Source organism: Mercenaria mercenaria, chromosome 17, assembly GCF_021730395.1.
Source record: "Mercenaria mercenaria strain notata chromosome 17, MADL_Memer_1, whole genome shotgun sequence".
NCBI lineage: Eukaryota > Metazoa > Mollusca > Bivalvia > Venerida > Veneridae > Mercenaria > Mercenaria mercenaria.
The window spans coordinates 69,790,650-69,804,463 of record NC_069377.1 but is presented as its reverse complement, the minus strand read 5'-3'; the positions used below and the strand labels follow the sequence as shown (position 1 = coordinate 69,804,463).

Genomic DNA, 13,814 nt, shown 5'->3' with positions numbered 1-13,814 from the left:
TTTCCCTTGGACGAGTTTCGATATTGGGTCTTGGGTTCAAAAACTAGGCACCCGGTCAAAACCAAAAAAAAAAGCTTGTTTAAAAACTTTAGGTAAAAAGTTTTGGGCCCCGGGTTTTAAAGAAACTTTGGCAGAATGTTTCCCTCAATAAAATCATGGGGGGAAATTTGTTTGGGTCCTGGGGGCAAAAAGGGGCCCAGGGCAATCAAAGGAAAAAGCTTGAACACTGAGAGGGCCCCTTTTGCTGTCTTCTTTAAATTGCCACATTTTTGATTTTATTTTTATGAAATTGGCAGAATGTTAAACTTTTGAATTTTTGGTCAGCTTTAATCTGGGGGCGTTGGGGGCCAAAAATAGGTGACCCGGTAAAAAACAAGGGAAAAGTGTTAACACTGTTAAAAACCCCTTATGCCAATCTTAATGAAACTTGGTCGGAAGTTGTGGAACTTTAGGCAAGTTTTAAATTGGGGAATGGGGGCAAAAAAATGGTCCAGGTAAACAAGGAAAAGCTCTTAAAAACCAGAGGGGCCCCATTTTATTATACTTATGAAATTGGCAGAATTTAACCTTGAAATTTTAGGTCAGGTCGAATCGGGTCATGTGGGGTCAAAAAAAAGGTCACCAGGCAAATCAAAGGAAACTTGTTTACACCGTAGCACTTTAACTACACTATCTACCCCGGGTACTAATACCGATTTATGGTTCGTTTGTTATGACTGTGTCTCTCTTGCGATGGAGGTCTCGGATGCAACACAGGACTTATATTTTGGGAGGTATAGATTTCTGCGTTTATTCGACGCCGCCCGGGAGGCGGCTTCGAGTATATGGGATACACTTTTATTTCGGACCCTGTAAAGATGGTAATGAATAGTTTCGGAGTGATAAACTGAACACAGTGATTAGTTTTTAAAATGACCAACGATAATGCACAATAGATTTTAGTGAATAAACAAAAAATGGCAAAAAGAAAACATAAAGATATGTATGTAATGCAACCTATTATGTGATATAAAACAATGTTATCTGTCATTCCTCTCTTTATTTGTAGAGCAGAAAATATTTTTTTATTTACAATTTCGTCAAAATGTTGATCCGATTTATTAATATGGGAGGTTACTCTGTAAGTCAAGTTTTCTATTTCTGATCTTAGCATGACCTACTTACCTATCTCATTTTCTATTAATAGAATACACTCTGATATACCGCAACGTGTGAATTGTGGACAAGTGAGCATTCATGTATTTTACAATACCATTTCAGTAAACTTGGAAGAGAATATCAAAAAGTAAATATACGGAAAATTACACTTTGCCTGCATAAAATTCATTGTAAAACGTATTAACAAATTATAAAAAGGAATCAATAAGCATATATATGTTGAAATGAACGAAGAAAGTGCCGCTGTTAACTTATTTTTAACCTTTTGTCTTATTTACGGTTCAACGAGGACTTGAAGTTAATCGTTCTTCCGAAAAAAAAATGAATTCTATGATATTCCAAAAGTATACAAAAAAGATTCATGCTTTGTGAATAGGGGCAATATAGAGATTACTCATGTTACTTCATTCTTTTCTTGGACAAAATTTTATGTTGTTTTGGCAACGGAAACAGTATAATGCTGTGTATAATCTGCATTCTGAAATCTATAATTTAGGAGACTAAGGTCTATGAAACTTCATCAATGAATAGAAAACACTCATTACATTACATGATAATAAAAATAATGGTTTCTATGAACCACAGCTTTGAAATAATTATCTTTTAACATAACCTCATTTTCCAACAAACTGCATTTCTGTGAAACTTCATACACACGCTCCTGCATATAAGATTTCACAGATGCAGGCCTTAGTGAAATAATAACTTTAACTTTGTATGTAAAGGGACCACCTACTCGAAATGTCAATGTCATTGCAAGCAGAGGATTTGTATTGCATGGTAATACTTTTCTATCATGTTTATTCTTCATGTTTTAAACAGTTTATAACATATATTGTTTCATGTGCTAGTTGATACTTTGTAGCCGGTCAGACTAATAAAGTAATGATTAGGTGATTTCTCATATTGCAATAAACGTACTTCAGACACAACACTTGGCGGCGTCTTTGATGCTTGCATCAATGAATTTCCTTGTAATCTTCTTGATGGAGGACCTGGTTTATCTCATTCGAGTGAAATTAAATGTAAAAATCTACAATCGAAGTTCCGTCTAATATTGCTCTCTTGCTGAAAAGGACATTAGTTTTTTTTATAAAAAATGTTCCTTCTTTCATACAATGACAAGGATGTTGGTAAAAAGACTGGATATCATTATAAATCACCACAGAGATAAGAGCAGAATGCGTTTTAATAAATTGTTTGCGACGTAAAAATAAAAGAAAACTTCATTAGGTTTAAAAGAACATTCAAATACATATTAATTAATGATTACAGCATAAATGAAGTTTCATCAATTAATCATGATACCACATGTCCATGCGGCATTACCTATCGTCTGCACATGACGCTTCAACAGAAACTCTTCTAAATAAGTGGAAGTAATTGTATCTTTTGACGATTACTAAAATTTCTTTACTGACGTGTCTGAATCATGAAAGATTCATGAAAGGATATCAAATTATGTTGACGTATTATCGATTTTTTGTAGTAGTGGTACAAATTGTCGGTATAATCCAGTATGGTATCATTTGCATTTGAGGATGGTGAGCATTTACAGTGAAATAAAAGTGCGCATCTAATTAAAATATTTATGATTGACCATTGTGAAATATTTACTAAGCTGTAGGACTAGGATTACCAAATCTGTAGGTAAATTTAAAATCTATACATTTATTTTGGAAGTTCCATGTACTACAATAATATATTTATTATTGGAAAGAATAATAAATAATGGACGATTTCTGATTTTTAGCAGTAACTGCTAAATTTAGAAGTATCTGCCAACATTTTTAAGATACTAATTTATCGTCTCGTTCACGTTTCTCTAGAAATCACCTATAATAACATAATTTTAAACTAAAAAAGTATTTTTTACGACGATAAGGTGTCCGTGATATCCCTATCTCTTCCATTTCAGTAGTCGCTACGGCCATGATTTTCAAATGTTCAAAACAATGTTACAGCAATATACTGTATCCAATGAGAGACTTGTATGCAAAATTTAAACAACTTTTAACATGTCGTTTTTTTTATAAATTTTGTATAAGTCATGATATTTCCTCAAGCTCAAGTAGACACAAATTTCAAGGTGATGGTCACTGTCCAAAACGTTTGCAGAAAATTCATTACACCATTAATTTTGATAAAAGAAACGTCAAACTATTGGTAAACAATTATAAAACACAAAATAAAACTGTTAATATATTTTTTTTCTAGGGTGCCTCAAGAGAAAGCATTTAATGAACAGAATTCCAACTCTTGAAAAATTAAGATCGAGTTCTGTGAGACTGTTTTAAATTTTGCTCACTTCATTCAAAAATAACCTTGTGGCAGAAGTAAAACCTACCTACATTTCTTCGACAATATGTAATCTAAAGAGTAAAGGCGAAAAAGAGAACTTTTACCGCATGTAACTCAATATTTTTAAAGATGTCTAACTCTGTCCTTTCTGCTTCAGAGGTAAATTTACTTTGAACGGCAAGAAATCACTTATCAAATATTTTTTTTTTATAATAAGTCTTGAAAAAAAGTAAAAACTTACTAGAACAAGAGCACCGCTTACGAGTACAAGTGCTGGACAATATGTAACAAAAGAGTTATAGTTAAGATTTTCTAAGCACAAAAAGGGCCATAATTCTGAGAAACATAGTCCCCTAGTGATGATAAACAAGCATGTAAAGTTTCAAAGCTGTGGCTCTTAAAGTTTTTGAGAAAATGTGGACCTAAACAAAAAAAAAATGAACTAAGGAACTGAATTTTCTAGGTACAAAAAGGGCTATGATTCTGACAAAATGCATATCAGAGTTATGTTTCTTGGCCTTCTTAGTTTCCTAATAATAGTAAACAAGTGTGCAAATTTTCAAAGCTCGCACTTGATAACCGGCTATTCTGACGCCCCCTGCAATTTAACTTGGCAGCATGGCTTACATTTCCAATTTCTAGTCTGAAAATGATCGTTATATTTATGGAAGTTCCCTAACAATTTCTTCAGTCTGAAAAATATGACAAGTTTTACGCAAATGTCTTTGTTAATGAACAATCAGTGAAAACTTTAATCATTTGGTTTAAAGGCGTATGCTAGAATTCCCTGTATATGAGATGGGCGAAAATTTTCCCAATAACAGAATTTCTTTAAACTTTGGATATTGAAGGACAATCATCTAAGAAACAAAATAATGCAATAAAAATCATAGATCACCGGATTCGAAAAAGAGTTATCTACCCTTGAAAACGTCATTTTTTGGGGAAATGCCGTTTTCAAGGGCAGATAACTCTTTTTCGAATTCGGTGACCTATGATTTTTATTGCATTTTTTTTGTTTCTTAGATGATTGTCCTTCAATATCCAAAGTTTGAAGAAATTCTGTTATTGGGAAAATTTTCGCACCAAATTTTAGCATACGTCCTTAACAGATGTCTATTTTCGGAGCATCTGTGTAAAATTTCCGGGTTCTACGTTCTTTCTGACGTTAAGGTGGAATGCGCCTAATTTGAAGTTATCGGGTTTCGTTTCGAAATTTTGATTAATATAAAATTCAGCATATTCCTCGTAGACTGCGGATTTTACTTTTTTCATATTTCTGTAACTTTTTTCTCTGCAAACCTTCAAAAACGACCATTGACGTCCATTGTGATGAACCGCGATTTCACGTCCGTCAGACGATTTTTGTAAATCGTTCTGTTCATTCTACAAAAATCGATTTGCTTTCTACTCATAATATTTTCATTTAAAAATGTCTTTAAAATGGTGTATAATTTGTGGAGATCATTTTAACGTAAACGTCGATATTTACGTTTAAGTGACGTCAGAGCGACAAATATGACGTTGAGTTTCGAATAAAAATTTTACTTCAATCTTGTCTCATGTAAAATCCAAACGATAGAATTTGAGAAAAACTAACATGATGATGAAATATTATTTTCTATCGATTGAAGGATTAAAATTATGGGGTCACCGAATTCATTTTCGCGTAAAATTACATTACGCTACCCCTACCCCCAAATCACAAGATAGCGCAATTGAGTATTTTTTTCCAGTATATCCTCTTTTCTTCCATAAATCTACTATTTTATTTTTCTAAGTACAATTAAATCATAATACTCTTTACAATTCTGCTATCTTCGGCGAAATCATTTCAGTGTAGAACTCAGATTTTAATGTTTAGATTATATTCAATCATTCAGAAATTGCAACAAAATCGGCACCGCATTACCGTTGCCCTGAATTACATTACTTTATCTGTTTCCCAGATTATATTTGTTATACGGAGGCTGTTGCTCTGAAAAGGTTAATTTATTTATCAACTTGGCTAGAAAAGAAACACAATCCTTTGCTAAGAGGTTTTAGCTCTCCAGATAAGTGTGTATAGAAGGTTTTCCTTGTATTCATAGACACGTAATAGAAACATATTCCATATGTAATTCTTTTTCCTAACAGTAGAAACCTATCAAACACCACAAATATGGGTAAACATTCTACTAAAACTGATAAATATTCCACGAAAAACAAATGTTTGTTTTGGGTTTAGCGCTGTTTTCTATGTAACGGCGAGTGTAACGTAGCGTGGCCATTCAATACAACAAACATAACCTTTTAACCAGTTTTATTTATCATAGCAACAGTCTTTAATATTTAAACATAACATTTTAGCTAGATATTATTAAGTAAAGGTGACCTTATCAATCTAGCATTTTTAACCCATCTTTCTCTCTCTCTAAATCTAACTCTCTCTGACTCTAGATAATTATATTTCAGCATATATATTTAATTAAGCAGTCTAGCCGCTATGTAAAATTACACAATTCGTCGTGCCTTTTTCCTTAACATATCTAACTTTGATCCCGGAAGTAAATGATATAAACAACTAATTATACCTGTTTAATCCTTGGGCTAGATGTTTTGTGACAGGTTTGACAATTCAGGTTTTCAATTTAGATTCAAGTATTATAGTTTATCATCTTTCTACGTAGCATATTAAACAATGATTTATAGAATATACAATATTCCGAACCTTTCAAACCTGTTACATTACAAATCCCTTCATTTCTTCCACAAAAAAAATAATAAAAAAAGATTAATAGTAAATCTAAGCTATAACAAATCCTAAATGTTGATCGTTTAGAAATGTTGCCGAGGGTTCGCCAGGTATAATTTTAGTAAACATAATTAGCTTTTGAATGCACGACTTAAACAGTTGGGTAATTTTACACATACATATTAAAAGACAATTAAAAGTACATAATATTACAGATAGATACAATTTCTCAGTATTTAGGCATCAGAATAGTTAGTGCAAGCATAATACAAATATAATCGAGGAATTTCTTAAAACGTGAAGACTTCTTTCATACAAATAAAGTGCATTATATATCTTTTCAAAACATTCGTCTGTAGTTTTACAATATTACATTATACATTGAAATTAAACAGTTTTCATTTGCGAATCACATCTGTCTATATTTTCACGATTACATGTATATAACAGAATATAGATATAATATGTATAACTCTAAAGTATCACGTTTGTCAGATAAACGTCTGTTTGTTTCGTTTTTCGTTTGTTTAGTGGAAATTCCGTCTTTCTGATGCATCTATCAGTGCTTGCCATACATATAAAACATAAGTGGTTCTGAAATTAGAAAGCAAAATTACATATCTGGTTTTAAATACTACATGTACATGTTTATAGATATCAACAGCCATAAAATCACATCTTCTATAGATACGATGTATCTTTTGAAACACGCTAATATTTTAAAATTAAATACGCGGACTTGTATAAAGTAAAGATTAAAGATCAAGGTATTTTTATGCCTTGAACATGTATTTTTTTTTAAATTGCGCTCATGGTAGAAGTGTGAACGCCGAAAGTCGGATATCTAAAGCACACATTTAAAAATACTGAATATTCTTTCAAAAGTACAAATTCTGAAAGACTTGTATCTAGAGTATACATTTTATGAATACATTTGTATGCACTGAAAACATTTTTTTTTAATTATTTTTTTTATAAATTTCCTTTCTTTCTTTTAAATATTCAAATTAAATAAACAATAAATGATACAAGTTTTAAACAAATCTGCCTCCAACATCAGCCAGTTCTCTGCAGAGTACAATCATCAATTGTCCGCAAGTGGTACCAAGTCTGCTGTTTCGCGTTGTTCACATCGACGTCCCATAGTTCTGTAATAATTTTCTGTTGTTGTTGAATTCTATATGCACACATCTCGTTGCGGAGTAGTAGATGGCTGTGGGATCCTGAATTTGCTAATCACTAAAACTGTCTAAAATACTTCCAGTTAGTTTTAATATGTTAATTCTTTACAGTTTTCAGCTAGGGCAAAATATAGTCTTCATATCATCTTGGTAAAATAGTCTTCATAATCAATTTATTTGCAAACTGTGTCGGGTATTTTCAATAAGAATTGCACGGGGAATAAAAGTATAATACACTGATGAGAATCTGGCATTGTGCGAATATATCTGTTGCTAAAATATTTCTTATTTGCCAGGTTTCTTTGTTGTTTTCTACACAGAATTTCAGATTATTTCTTTTTTCATTTTAACATTGTTCATAAATTTTGTTTTAACAAAGTTTCTTTAATTGTAGATGGAGAGAAAGATTGATATATCATTATAGCTCGGGGTTATTTTTCGTTGATTGTTGTATTTTTCATGATTTTATCTTTTTCACTTTGGCGTTCTACCAGGAAGTTGCTGATAGAGTTGACTGATAATAAGTCCTTGAGGGCTGTTATTGTTACGCAGTTTCTCATTGGTCAATATCGTGCGTTCAACCGTGAATTTGTCAGTCTCCTTTTGCATATTTGACAGAAACTTTTAGCTAACTGGCATTGTCTTCTTGCTTGTATTGTGTGCAGACGTGTTTTAGAAATTTTGCTTGAAATTTAATTAAAGTTCCACCGTAATACGAGCACTCAGATATAATAAAAGGATATAACAATGGACAGGAGGAATGATTACACGTATTTAAGTTATTATAAGGTAAGTACTTTATATATTTATCTTTTAACTGATATAAATTGTTTTAAATATAAAATACTCTAACCTTTAATTTGCATTTGCAAACAGACTTATATTTTATGAATTATTTCGCTAAAATTATTCGGCCAAGTGAATTTGATACATAGTTAAACGAATAACATTTTTTGTACTGGTTGCCGCATTTTTCTTTTTATTTCACAGCATTTGTGACCATGTTTACTTTATTGATTTAAAAATTGAACAGTATAACTTTAAAATGAATACTTTTAGGATATGAACTTTGAAACATGTATATTTGATACAAAAAATAGAATTAATACGATTACAGCAATTTATTCATTTTGTGGAAATGTATCGCGGTAAATGTGCTTTAACTATAATTGCTAGTAAAATAATGTGCTTGTTCTCACAAAAACAGGTATGAGAACACTAAATCTAAATCAACAAAATCATATATGCAATAAAAGTAATTACGTTTTGTAAGCCTTACTTATTCGGCTTATTCTATGATAGATTATTAAATTGTTGTTATGCCTCTAATTTTTAGTCGTATCAAGAAAATTTACGTGTAAAAAATTCAAATATCATTAGATACTGGCAAAGCGTACGTGCTTTTGATAAAACATACATCTCGTATAGAAACTTCAAATGGGTTGAATATAACTATTTCTTATTTCTTAATCTAAACTAAAATCTTCAGAAATACGTTTAAACAGGTGCTAGGAGATATTTACCATGACACCGGTTTTTGTAACAGGTGCGTGTATAAACCTATCATGACACCGGTTTCTGGAACAGGTGCGTGGAGAAATTTATCATGACACCAGTTAATGTAAACAGGTGCGTGGAGAAACTTATCGTGACACCGGTTTTTATACTCTACAGACTGCAGCTGACATTAAATTGCAGAAACAAAACACAAAGTATACATTAAAATGTTAGCCAGGCAAAATTTTATACTTTATCGTAAACATTAATCAATAACCATTATTGTAAATCTCACATTATGACTGTTTTCATGCGCCTTACAATACTAAAGTATGCTTAAACTAGTGAACCTCACGATATAATTGTTCTCACAGGTCTCAGAACACTTAATTATTTGACATTAAAATATACTGGTAACAATAATTACAATTGTGAATAACAGCATAGGTATTCTGTTCTAAACAGAATTAAAGAAACACGTGTTACTTTGTGATTGTATCTTGTATTTTCTACTTGCCTTTTATTATGCAGAAAATATAACTTTGTGCATTTAGGAACTTAACCAACACCGAACAATTATAATAATAAATGTATGAACAATAACTTTAATTGAAGATATTTACAAAATAATACAGTGTATATGAATATACACCTTGGTGAAGTCATTTGGATTTATCAACGTTGCAATTATAATAATAAATTTATGAACAATAACTTTAATTGAAGATATTTACAAAACAATACAGTGTATATGAATATACACCTTGGTGAAGTCATTTGGATTTATCAACGTCATCATATAGCGCTACTTTTCTTACCAATCTCTTGTGTATCATTTTATGCTACAAAATAGCAAAATATTCTCTAAGATAGGACCTTCGTTTAAGCCCTGAAACAATTGTCTAACAGTTAAGGTCTAAAACAATTTCTTTAGCAAACCTTGCATTATGTCATTTTTGCTTTTTTCATTCTCAGCCATGTGACTTAATATCATTTGTAGATATTTTTGTTTGTCATCAGTATCATGTTTTATTACAGGATTAGGTGTCTTTGTGTGTCTTGTAACATTTTCATTAACCATGTTACTTTGATTATTTTCAGACTCGTTTGACAAAGACTGTGTATCCATGTCATCCGTCTCTATGGTCTGATCAGAATGCGAAGCACCTGATTCCATACGGGATTCATTATAAAGGTAATTGTTTTCGTCTGTATTGTTACCTATACTAGCTGAACTTTCGCCAGTATTGCTTGCTTTTTGTTCAGTTTCTGAGTCATTTTGTTCCCTACTCTGTTCTCTTAAATGTTTTCTTAACTGAGCTAAAGGAATGTTATCTTCTGAGGAAGAATTTTCACGTTCTTGACGGACCCTATTTGTCTTTTAGGCATTTAACTTTTCTGATTTTGTTTGATATTTCAGCATTAGAAACATCAGATTCATCATTACTGCTTGAGCTAGAATCATCTGGAGGTATTACATAGTTAACCCTTCGTCTTGGATAACCTTTGACAGCTTTACGTTCGGGCCATTCAGCAATGTTAGCAAGCCTTATCTGATCTGCATGCACTTGAACAACGGAGTTGTCAAGCTGGTTCTTAATAAGGTATGTAACTGGACCTTTTGGTTCCAGGATTCTGTAATGTGATTTCCAGCGATCTTCAAGCTTGTTTTTTCTTTGATAGTTCTTATAATAGACAGGATCATTTATTTCGAACTTAATGTCTTTTGCTTTTTTGTCTACTTGTGCCTTATGTTTTCGTTTTGAGCGTTTTAAATGTCTATAAGCAGTAAGGAAACTTGCATGTTGTTCTTGAAGAACTATCTTGTGAAACTCTTCACCATGGTATTTAGCTCTAGGCTTTAGCAAATTGTCTATAGGTAAAATCGGGTCTCTGTTGTAAACTAAATAGAAAGGTGTGAACTTTGAACTTGAAGAAACATTGTGACGTATGCCTGCTAAAGACATATTAAGATGGAGATCCCATTCTCGTGTATTACCTTAACTCTTTTGCTAAAATATCATGTAGAACTCTGTGCATTCGTTCTTGTTTTGCATTACTTTCTGGGTGGTATGCTGTACATGATACATTGTCAATATTTAACTCTTTCAGGACCTCCCTAAAGGCAGAACTCGTAAATTTGACCCTCGGTCATGAATTATCTGGAGAGGACATCCATATCTAGGATATATCTCATTCAAAAGTAAGTCTATTTCTGTATTTGTACTTTTATCAGGAGCTGCGAAAGCTTCTTGGAAAACCACTGAACATGCCAACAAAACAAATGATTGTAACGATTGCCACTAAGTGTTTCTCATAAGGACCACATATGTCTATTGAAACAATAGCAAATGAAAATGGTGCAATATTTGTTTCTCTTAAAGGAGCTTTAACCTTTGTCAAATTTCTAACTGGCAATCAACACAAGTTGTTACATATCTATGAAGTTCTTTAAACATATTTGGCCAGTAGTACTTTGTTTTTTAGTTGCAAACATACGCTGTGTACCAGGGTGACCATGTTGTGATATTCTGTTATAACTAATGATTTCAAGTGACTAGGAACATATAGTCTCATAACTGGTTCTTCATCTGGGTTTGAAATATAGTATAGAACATTGTCTACTTCTAAATACTTCTTCAATTCAGCCGTACTTGGGTCACCATGCTTAAGTTGCATTTTCATCTGAACAATTGCAGGATCTTTATCTTGTTCTAATCTCATATCTAAATCTGCAAATGCTCGGACAGTTTCTACTAAAGAATCTTGTTTTTGATATTCTTTGTTAGCTATTTAATTCGGGTTTAAGTTGTTAGAGTTTATAACATTTATGCTTTACACTGTATTTTTGTCAGAAATTTTGTAGGTATTGTCATTTATATCTGGTTCAGTTTCTTGCTCACTTTCTGTTTGTTTATTTCCAGAATCTGGTGGTCGTGAAAAGAAATCAGCAATAACATTTGCCTTTCCTGGAAGATACTCTATCTTACAGTTGTAACCACTAATAGACAATGCCCATAACTGAATTTTCTTGTTTTGCATTTCACTTTTTAATAAATACTGCAGCGGAGAATGGTCGCATTTGATTCAGCATTGTGTAAAAAGTAATTTAAACGTTGCAAAGAATAAAAGATGGCGTACGCCTCCTTCTCAATAGTGCTGTATTTCTTTTGTGTTTCACTTAGTTTATGAGATAGAAAATATATAGGTCTTTCTTTATTTTCATCTGATTTTGGTGAATTACACTCTTGAGTTAAGCACGCTGCCACATGACTATCTCTGGCATCGGTATACAGTGTATACGGCTTGTTTGGATCTGGGTAAGATAAGAAAGGAATAGGTGTTAATTGTTCTTTAATTTTCTCAAAACTTTTCTGACATTCTTCTGTCTAAATAAATGGAGACTTTTTGCTTGTAAGGTTTATAAGAGGTTCTGCTATTTCTGAAAATGAGGGGATGAACCGTCTATAGAATGAGGAAGCCCCAATCATTTTTCGAACTTCACGCACATTTTTGGTACCGAAAGTGACCTAATAGCTTTAACTTTATCAGGATTTGGTCTAATGCCATTTCATCTATGACAAAACCTAAGTATTCGGTTTTAGGCTGCATGAATTGACACTTTTTCAACTTAAGTTTAAGTTTATTGCTCTCTTAACCTTTGAAAAAATAATGTCTAAGTGGCGTTTATGTTCTTCTAATGTTTTACTGAATATAAGACAGTCATCTAAATATGCCACAGCAAAATCTAATCCCTCTAAGACTTTAGACATTAATTCCTGGAACACCCCAGGGGCATGAACTAATCCGAAGCACATAACGTTAAATTCGAATAGACCCCTGAATGTAGTAAATGCAGTTTTTTCTTTATCTTTTTCATCAATCGGTATTTGCCAAAATCCTGAGCGACAGTCTAGGGTAGTAAAGTATTTTGAATCACCTAAACGAGCCCAAAATATCATCGATATGAGGTTAGAGGATATGCTGTGGGTCTCACCAGGGCGTTGATCCTCCTAAAGTCTATACAAAATCTGTACTGTTGTCGTTTTTCTTTTTAACCAGCACAACAGGACTTGCATAAGGCTTTGAGAAGGTCTATTACGTTAGCCTTAAGCATTTATCTAATCATCACTCATAATTTTTCTATCATTTAATGGTACTCTATATGGTCGCTGCTTTATCGGTTCATGTTCTACAGTAGGAATTTTCATTGTAATCGTATCTGTCTGTGACAATTCTGAGTCATTATTCGCAAAAACGTCCCTATTTGTTTGAACTAATTTTTCTACATATTGAAAGTGTTCTTTTGGTGCTATTATTTCTTTTGTATTTATACTTGATTTTTCACCCTTATTGTTTGATAATTTATTGACATCAGACACAGAAACTATACATTTTTCATCAATTTGTTCAACAGTTGCGACAGCACATCCTTTTGTTAGTTTAATTGTTCTATTTGTAGAATTTACTAACACAACAGGAAACCTACGATGTTTTCGTAATTTTATGACTGAATTAGCTACCATTAAACCAGGTTCTGTACTAAGATAACCATCTTCAACACTTTTTAATTCATATGTTTTAAAATTCTTTAGTTTAGAGTCTTTTCTTAATTGTCCTGAACAAATATGTACTGTCTGAGGTTTAATTACAGTATCTTTTTGCAACCTAACTACTGAAGCAATATGTACATCTTCTTGCAATGTGACATAGCTATTTTTAACTCTCATTGATAAAAGATCAAAATAAATTCTGCATTTGTTCTGAATGAGAAAGTCCCTTCCAAGTATTGCTTTTCTATTCATATTTGAGACCACATAGAATTTATGTTTTATTTTTTCTCCACCTATTCGAAAAATAAGATTGGTGTATCCATCTACATGCAGTGAATTACCATTTACAGACTGTAATGAAACTTTATGATTTTTAAATAGTTTTGGCTT

At 32.2% G+C, this 13,814-nt stretch overlaps 1 long non-coding RNA gene across 3 annotated transcripts; it reads left to right on the top strand.

Annotated features, from left to right (window-relative positions):
* The first annotated feature begins 1,505 nt into the window (after positions 1 to 1,505).
* On the top strand, positions 1,506 to 12,025 carry LOC128550140 (uncharacterized). Of its 3 annotated transcripts, none has more exons than XR_008368125.1 (5): positions 1,506 to 2,804; positions 9,973 to 10,066; positions 10,292 to 10,475; positions 10,984 to 11,074; positions 11,796 to 12,025. It is a non-coding gene; the product is annotated as an uncharacterized LOC128550140 (long non-coding RNA). The 3 variants fall into 3 exon arrangements; XR_008368124.1 differs by having other exon boundaries at positions 1,507 to 2,808; XR_008368126.1 differs by lacking the exon at positions 1,506 to 2,804 and adding an exon at positions 6,430 to 8,163.
* The last annotated feature ends 1,789 nt before the right edge of the window (positions 12,026 to 13,814 follow it).